Raw genomic sequence first — 9,010 nt, forward strand, 5'->3', positions numbered from 1 at the left:
AAATTCCAAGAGGGAGGAAGATGGACTTACTTTCCAAACCCAAGTCCTGGTGGGGCTGCAGGTGTTCTCCATACGCTGCCCTCCCTGCGAGGAGGTTCATCCAAAGGTGCGCCAATACAGCTACCAGATTCAAAGTTGCCTAAGGCCCTTCCTAGGCTTCCCTGGTGGCTCTGTGGTAAAGGATCTGCCTGCCAGTTCAGGAGACGATCCTTGGGTTGGGAAGATCCCCTTGAGAACGAAATGGCAACCTACTGCAAGATTCTTGCCTGGGAAATCCCATAGACAGAGGAGCCTGGCATGCTGCAGTCCATGGGGTCACAAAGAGTTGGACACAACTTGGAGACTGAAGAACAAAAAAACCAAGGTCCTTCCAGCTGAGAAATCTACATGTGTGTTTTCTCCCTCTCAGAGCATTTCCTAAAGCTCGACTCTGTGCTCCAGGTGAACGAAGGGAGGCAGATATGTAGGTGCCTTGTGGCCCTGCCCACCTGGGGTAAGTTCAGGAGGAAGGCCCTGAGAAACACCCTGGGAGGACCCTGTGGCAGGGCAATGACTGTGCACAAAGGGGCCCGAATGAGCAAGACAAATTCACAGTAGGGTCAGGGCCCAGGACAGGGTGGGATTTGGATTTTGTATGGGGTGGAGACATAGGAAGGAGAGGGTGAGGGGTGGGAATGAGTCAGCTGCTTCCTGACACAATGAGGAGACCCCAAGCCCCTCAGCAGCAGCCAGAGGAGCTGGCATGGTTCACGGCTCCAGCACCACGCCCATGCGGAGCAGGTACTGAACATCTGCCAGGCGGACGAACCTGGAGCTTTGTCGGATGCAGGCAGAGGTTGGGGAAGGGCATCCTTCTGGTCCCAGCTAAGGGTTCTAGACAGAAAACCCTAGGCGAAATGAGGACAGGGCTGGTTTGGCTCAGCTTGTCAGCACCAGGTACCCACTCAGGGCCTGATGAGTATTTATCCAGTGAGCAATCCAGTGCACAAATGGGTAACCGTGATTTAATAAAGACATGCTCAGCTGGAATCTGAGTGGCGGGTCAGCCAGACCATCAGTCGATGCCCAGAGACCTGAATGAGCTGGAATTGAGAGCAGAGCCAGAAGCTCAATGCCATCGCTGGAGGTGGGTGGGGGCTCAGGAGTCAGGCAGGTGATGCCTTCACTGCTGGGAGGGTAGGGTTGGGAGGAGGTTCAAGATCACTTTTTATATGGCAAAAGCAGCTGGGTATGGCTGCTAAAGCTGAGTGTCTGGAAGCCACTGGGGTACAGACAGGGAGACCAACTGTTCTGGTTTGCCTAGGACTGAGGGGTTTCCCAGAATGTAGGACTTCCAGTGGGCTTCCCAGGTGGCTCCGTGGTAATGAAAGAAAAGGCAATCCACTGCTGTGCTCTTGCTTGGGAAATCCCACGGACAGAGGAACCTGGTGGGCTGCAGTCCATGAGGTTTCAAAAGAATCAGACACAACTTAGCAACTAAACAACAATAACAGAACTTTCAGTGCTGAAACCAGCAATGTGCCAAGCGAACCAGGAGGAGTCGGTTCCCCGAGGCACAGGGCTGCCCTCACCAGCATTGATGTGGTACGAGCCATGTTTGTAAGGTGCCTCTGAGTGTGCAAAGCTCTCCCAGATCCACAGGCTCGGGTAAATGCAATCACAAATCTGTGAGCTGTGCAGCCGGCACTATGGATCTCATTTCACGGAACCAGGAAACTGGGGTTCGGAGGCAAACGATCTGCATAAGGAAGGTTCCACAGTGGATCAGGAGCATGGCCATGTCTGAGCTGGCCTCCAGCTTCCCTGCTTTCTGTAAACACTGGGAAGACATGAAACAGACAAGTGCTGTCTGTTGAGCACAGCTGTGAGCTGTGCCAACTTCCTTCAGGCTGATGGATGCCAAGGGAAGCAGCAGGGGCCTGCCCCATGAAGCGGGCCTGGGGGCCCCAGGGAAATTGGCCCATCTGGCCCTCTGTTCTTCTGAGATTCTGGCATCGGGTGGACAGCTGGCCACCACCTGGGATTCTGGGAGAGACGATGGGGGTGGCGGTCTTCTGGCCACCGCTCTGCTTGCCTCCCCTGTCACATCCCTACAAGGGCCACCCCTCGGGTAAGGCCAGGATCCCTGAAGACCCTTGTAAAAGACAGATGGATCATCTCGCCACACACCCAGCACTCCCTGGGTGTAGAAAGGTCTTGGCAGCTCTTAGAAGCTGGAGAGAGGACAGGCCAGGGTACAGAGGGAAGGGGGAACAGGGAATAGGATGGGGAGAGGAAGGAAAAGACAGAAGAGATTTGGGGGAAATTTTTAAGTTGAAGGAGCTTCCTAGAGCAGTCTTGCTGAGTGATTGGTTTCAAGCTATAGCTGCATTAGCATTGCCTTGAGGGGTCTGTTAAAACCCAGACTGTGGGGCTCACTCTAGGTTTCTGATTCTGCAGGTCTAGGGCAGGCTGAGGGTTTGCAGTTCTACCAAGTTATTAGATGAGGTTGATTTACTGGTTTTGGCATCCCATCTTGAAAGCCACTGGCCTGGTGCAGGTAGTGGGGTGGGGTGGGGGGGGACAAAGGCAGAAAGGCACTGATGGACTGCTGGAGGCTGAGAAACCCCCCGACAGTAAAGATGTAACATGCTGGAGCCTTTGGTTCACAAATTTCAGAAAAGATCAAAATCACCTGGGGGTGGAGGCGATGCGTTTAAAGAGCAGACTTCTGGGGCCACCCCAGATATCTATCTGACTGTCCAGGTTTGGCAGAGGATCCAGGAACTTAAAAACCTAAACAGCTCTGAGTAGTTTTTTTTTTTTTTTTTTTTTTTCTGAGTAGTTTTGAGGCAGGTGATCCGGAGACCACATGGAGAAGCAGGACAGCCTTAGAGGAGCACAGTGGAAAAACACACCTCAGGCTTCATGAGCTGTGATGGGCCCATAGCCCCGTCTGTGGTATCAAGCCCTGACTCAGGACCAGCTGTACCAGCCACTGGCCACATGCAGCCTTTAAAATAGATTGAAATTCAGCTGTGTGGTCACACTAGCTACATTTTAAATCTAGAGGCTACCACACAGGACAGTGGACCATTTTCAGCTTGGCAGAGAATTCCATAAGATGGTTCTGGCCCAGAGAAACCACAGTGTCTGCCTCTATTTCCCTTTCTGTAAAAGGGGGCTCCTTGCTGTTCTCTTCCGGGGTACAAAAGAGGGGAAAGAGTCTACCCAAGGCAGCCATTGCTAGCCCACATCTAAAGACCCCCTGTACCCACTGCTGGGAGGAGGCAGTCCAGCTTGGTGGGGGTGAGTCTCCCAGCTAGAGGGGCACCACAGACAGAGCCCTCCCACTCTGCCACCCAGGCCCCTTGGCCCCCAACCCTGAAGAAGCCGACAAAGTCCACAGGGTATAAGGTTATAGAAACCTTCCCCATGGCTCCCATCTGTACTGTGGACACGGCAAGAGATGCCAAGAGGAAGCACAGAACCAGCCGCTCAGCTGAACACGTCTGTCATGGGCACAGCATTCAGACTAACAACAAAATGGACCCGCAGCAGGGGAGGGGGCGGCCTGGACTGGTGGGTTTGGTACCAAGTCTGAAGAGTCCGGATGAACCATGATCAAGGATGTGGTCTCCTTTGACTCTCAGCACCCAGCCCAGGACCTGGCCTCTCGGAGGAGCTCAAGGAAAGAGGAATATTGGTGGAGTGAAAGGCTGAGTGAGTGCTAGTGGCAGCCTAGGACACAGAGCAGGACATCTGAGCAAAAAGGCCTAACTGGCGGCTTTCTCACCACAGCACAGTCTTGTGAGAGCACAAGACAGAAATCCATGTGCCTCTTTTTAAGAGATTCTGCAGAAAGGCGGGCGGGGGGAGAGGGAGGGGGAGGAGCAGGAAGAGATGGAGGCGGGGAAATAGATTAGAAGAGAAAGAAGTGGGATTGAAATAGGATGCTCACGTACCTGATGTCCACTCTGGGTCACCTGTGGGAGGGGAAAGGGATGCTGCCAAGGGTGACGTCAGGGAGCAGGGGGTAAGCCAGAGTGTGTGGCTCCCTTGTTCCTTGCTCAAAAATTAACCGAATCCCAGAGAAGTGGGCTTCCCTGGTGGCTCAGCTGGTAAAGGATCCACCTGCAATGCGGGAGACCTGGGTTCTATCCCTGGTTTGGGAAGATCAGCTGGAGAAGGGAACGGCTACTCACTCCAGTATTCTGGCCTGGAGAATTCCATGGACTGTATAGTCCATGGGGTCGCAAAGAATTGAACATGACTGAGCAACTTTCACTTCACAGAGATGTGAATAGCAGAGGTTCTCCAAGTCTCATCCATGGAAACCCCACATCAAATTCACCCAGGGCACTTGATACAAAATACAAGATGCCTGGGCCCTTTCACAGACCTACAGAGTCAGAATCTTGAGGCGAAGCCTGAGAATGTGCATACTAGCAATCACCCTAGACTGCTGTGATCCCCAAAGTCTGAGGCCCCCTTCAAAAGATCAGAGGGAGCTAGGGAAGAGTGTGAAGGGAGAGAATGCCCAGCTTTGCCAAGACATCCAAGTACCTTTGTTAAGTTTTCGCATCCGACCCTGGAAACTACCCCACATGACACCTTGGAGCACGGTCCCTCCCTCGCTCTGGGCCTCAGTTCCTGAGCTCGGAGAGGGAGTAAATTGACCCTATCTATGCCCAGGTTTCCCTCTCAGGGCTCTGCATCCAAGCTTTCCAAATGGCCAGGGTCAAACCTCCTGTCACAGGCCAGCTGGCCTCTTTGGATTCTTGCTGCGCTAGTGGCGTGGGCTGTATGCTGGGGCCCCAGGGACCCTCCCTCCAAAGGTACCCGGCTTACTGGATGCTGTTATGCCCAAGATGAGAAAAAAAAAAAGCATCGCAGCCTCCGCCTGGTGCCCCAGTAGCTCTCAAGGCATCGTCAGCTGATGAATGAAACCACAGGGAAGAAGAACAGGAACACAGGTAACAAAGGGCCTGGCTCCTGGGCGGCCCTCAACACAAATAAGGATTCTTCCCTGCCTGGCACACAGGACTTCAAAGTTAGGAGTACCCTGGCAAGGCTGAGGGAATAAAGCATACAGGAACCAGCAGCTGTTGTTTTTACTTCTCTCCAGGCCCCCGGGGAGAGCTTTCCGAAGCTTCTGTACAATTAAAAGGTACTGAACACAATGCCTGTGATAAAGTTACAGCCCAAACTAGCTGGGAGCCTGAGCCAGTCTCCAAATCCAGGCGGCAACAAAAGACAAGGCAGTCAGCACCTGCAGACTGGCCACTGGGCGGTGAGTGTTCTCCAAAGCGGTCCCCTAAGCCCAGCATGATGCACTCGGAGGGTCGTCACCACTGAACCCACCAGCTCCCCTTCTCCCTGGCCCAGCATAACCTCATCCAGTTTAGGGCCAGGACACTAGGCAGGTGGGACGCACGTACCTGTCGCACCTTGGTGGCTGTTAATTTCTTCTAAATCTGGGGCTGTGGCAGCACCGGCTGGGCTAATGCCATATGGTGAGGGCGCCAAGGAACCGCCACAATCAGCATCTTCTAACCGGCTTCTCTTGAAGGCATCCAAACAGCAGACAAGAGAAAGTCTGAAGTCCCCACCTTCACGGTAGCTGTCCCAAGAGGGACAGAGGGCCTGGTCCTTGAGAATAGGAAGCAATCCTGACTCTTCCCCTCCTGGACAGGCACTCATCTGATGCGCTCAACATGAAACACATTTACGGAGAGTCAATTCTTAAAAAAGAACTACATACACAGGCTCGCACACATGCACCCGCACACCTTGTAACCACAGCTTGCCATCCTCTCTGGAGTGTTTATAGCCCTTAGTGACTCACAGCAAACACAGGATCCCCATGGCAATTGCTCTGGACAGCTTTAATGACACGCTTGGTATGCTTATCTGCTGAGGCTAAAATCTGTGTGCACGCCAATGTGCCTAATTTTCCACTTTGGTCAACGGGCTGTGTTCTGGGGGAGAGGCGCTAACACTGAGGGGGTGTCCGCTACCGTCCATGAGCCACACGTGCTCTGTGGCTCTTGAGATGATGGGAAGGGAAAGAAAATCCTCTTTGCCCAGAATGGCTGGAGGGTCCTAGCAAATCACCCAGTTGACTCAGCTGGAATATTAACACAAAACACAGAGGCCATTCTGGAAATTTCCCAATGACTCAGAAGGCCAAATAAGCAGCTCGTACTCTGTCAAAAACACCTGTCCCATCAAATCCCAATATTTCAGACTTCAAAAGTTTAACGCATTTTTGAGACTTCTCTGGCAGTCCAGTGGTTAAGACTCTGCACTTCCACTGCAAAGGGCATGAGTTCGATCCCTGATCGGAGGAAGAGAAGGTTGGGTAGCATCCTTGATGCAACAGACATGAATTTGAGCAGACTCCGGGAGATGGTGAAGGACAAGGAAGTTGGGTATGCTGCAGCCCATGGGGCCGCAATGAGACACAACTTAGTGACCGAACGACAACAACAACAACAACGGGGAACTTAAGATCCTGCATGCTGCATGATGCTGCATGATGTGGCCAAAAATATTTTTTTTAATTTCACACACACACATATTTAAGTCCTTTGTACTCTGGATAAATGGGAATCCTCCCATCTCTTATGGCATAAGTAGCAGCAGGCCCCATGGGTATGAAGGATGGTAACCATACAGATTCCTGTCCAACAACTCTGAGGTGGGTAACAGGATCCCATTTTAGAGATGGGTAAACTGAGGCTCTGAGGAGCCTGGAGGGCTGCAGTCCATGGGGTCACGACCGAGTAACACACACACACACAAACTGAGGCTCAGGATATTATCTAACTTGCTTGGAGACAAATAGCCAGAAAGCAGTAGAGCTGGTGGATTCAACTAGCAAGGTTGCATTTGATTCCAAACCTGGTGCCCTGTACCCACTGCTCTGGCAGAAGGATCTTTGGGTTCCTCTCCCTGAACAGTCACATAGGGTGGAGGGGGCTGGGCCACAGCAAACTGCCTGAGGAAAACCAATGGAAAAATACATTCAAAGAGCAGTGACTTTCATTCCTGAGTGTCCAGAAGAGCCAAGCCCCAGTTGTCTCTCTCCCACCCCATTACAGAGGAAGCTCACTCTAAACTCTCTCGATCCTAGTGGCTGACTTTCAAAGACCATCCCCAATTCCAGTGTGGAGACTGAATCTCCCCCTCACCCAGCAGAAATTCTTTACAGAAGGGATCACACAAAGCTGACCTAGTGAGGAAATTGCTAAAGGCACAAAGATAAGCAAATGCTTGAGTTGCTTAAACCGAGGAATGTCAAGGAGAGGACAAACGTTTTTTTAGAGATAAAAATTTATAGGAAAAATGGACCTGACACTTACCATGGGTCTACTTTCTTGAGATCACAATGAGGTGCTCTGAGGTTTACAACCTGGGGCCAAGTCCTGGATGTGACACCTACTAGCTGTGAGATCTCAGCCGAATTTTCTGAGCACCAGTTTCCGCATCTGTGGACAGAATTAGCAACCGCACCTACCCCTGGGCTGCTGGAGGACTAACGAAGACAAAATCTGGCATTTGGTGAGCCCCAAGCCTGGCCCCTGGACGTCCGAGGTGCTGCTAGTGGTAAAGGACCTGCCTGCCAATGCAGGAGACATAAGAGATGTGGGTTTGATCCCTGGGTTGGGAAGATCACCTGGCGCAGAAAATGGCACCCCACTCCACTACTCTTGCCTGGAGAATCCCATGGACAGAGGAGGCTGGTGGACTACAGTCCATAGCGTCACAAAGAGTCAGACACGAATGAAGTGACTTAGCACGCAAGACTGGCCCCTGGGAGGGCAAGGGATGGGAGCCAGTATACAGGTACACAGGGCCTGGCCCCCTCCTCTGGGGGGCTTTATGTGAGGAGGAGGGGCAAGAGAAGATAAGAACTTGAATGACTAATAAAGGAGGAAGCCTGGGAGGCTTCAGATTTGGACAGATAAAGTGCCCAGTCTACAAAAATACTAATTTACCAACAACTTAAAAAAAAAAAAATGACTTGGTTGGGAATTCCCTGACAGTCCAGTGGTTACGACTTGGTGCTCTCACTGCCAAAGGCTGGGTTTGATCTCTTATTGGGGGACTAAGATCCCATAAGCTGCGTGGCCAAAAAAATAAAAAAGACTTGATTTCCTTTGTCGACCAGCAATATCCTCTCGTCTTAGGAACTCAGCACCCATGTACCTCCCCTCATTCCTTTCTAACCACCTATACAAAAACCACCCAATCCCACTGCGCTAACCCCTCACCTGGTTTTTTCTCCTGCCTAGCCTTTACCATCCCTTGACACATCCTGTGGGTCTTTGCCTACTGGAAATCTCCTCCCACAGAATACAAGCTCCATGGAAACAAGGGCCGCAGTCTTCTCGCTGCTACAGCCCTGGCAGCTACAACAGTGCCTGGAGGCAGGAGATGCTCAAGAGATGTGACTGAATGGAGGGACAATCACAAGGGAATCATTCAAGTTCTCATCTCAGAAGGCTCTGGGACCACCTGAACACTCTGTGGGAACCCTGGAAGGAGCCTCCCTCTGGTGGAGTCACTACCCCCCCACACCAAAAGGGAAACTGAGTTACAGAGTATCTCAAGGTCAGACAGATCTGGGGCTGCATCAGGTGCAGACCAAGCACCGTGTTTCATTTCTGCATCACCTGCTCTTGTCCGCAGTATACACGCAAATGGTAACCTCTCCTGGAAGTGGCCCCACCCTGGAGGCCAGGGGTCAGCAGAAGTCACCAGCACAGGGTCTGTCACCCCGACAATCCCAGGATATCACCTATGAACAATGTCAAGGTGCCAGGCCTCCATCCCACCAAGCGAGCATCCCTTCTCCCTTTCCCCTTCCCCAAACCCCTAAAAGTGCCAATTTTCAGACACTGTCACCCAGAAGGGCACTCTTGCAGTTTCTTAAACTGAGCTTTGCATTGGGCTGGGGAGTAACGTTCTAAGATCCTGAAGTGAGTCACTTTACAGCCTGGCTAAAATGTCTATTTCAGTAGTA

The 9,010-nt window shown here is 51.9% G+C and overlaps 1 protein-coding gene across 3 annotated transcripts in view; it reads right to left on the minus strand.

Moving 5' to 3' along the window:
- KAZN (kazrin, periplakin interacting protein) overlaps window positions 1-9,010 on the minus strand; it is a 1,028,616-nt gene that overhangs the window by 159,660 nt on the left and 859,946 nt on the right. Inside the window, exon 1 of one of the 3 annotated variants that reach the window (XM_055582646.1) lies at window positions 5,421-5,555. The exons of the other annotated variants lie outside the window; for them this stretch is intronic. The gene's annotated coding sequence lies outside the window, so the exon portion shown is untranslated. Of the gene's footprint in view, window positions 1-5,420; window positions 5,556-9,010 lie in introns of those variants that run through there. 3 annotated transcript variants of the gene reach the window in all.

This window comes from Bubalus kerabau, chromosome 5, assembly GCF_029407905.1.
Source record: "Bubalus kerabau isolate K-KA32 ecotype Philippines breed swamp buffalo chromosome 5, PCC_UOA_SB_1v2, whole genome shotgun sequence".
Lineage (NCBI taxonomy): Eukaryota > Metazoa > Chordata > Mammalia > Artiodactyla > Bovidae > Bubalus > Bubalus kerabau.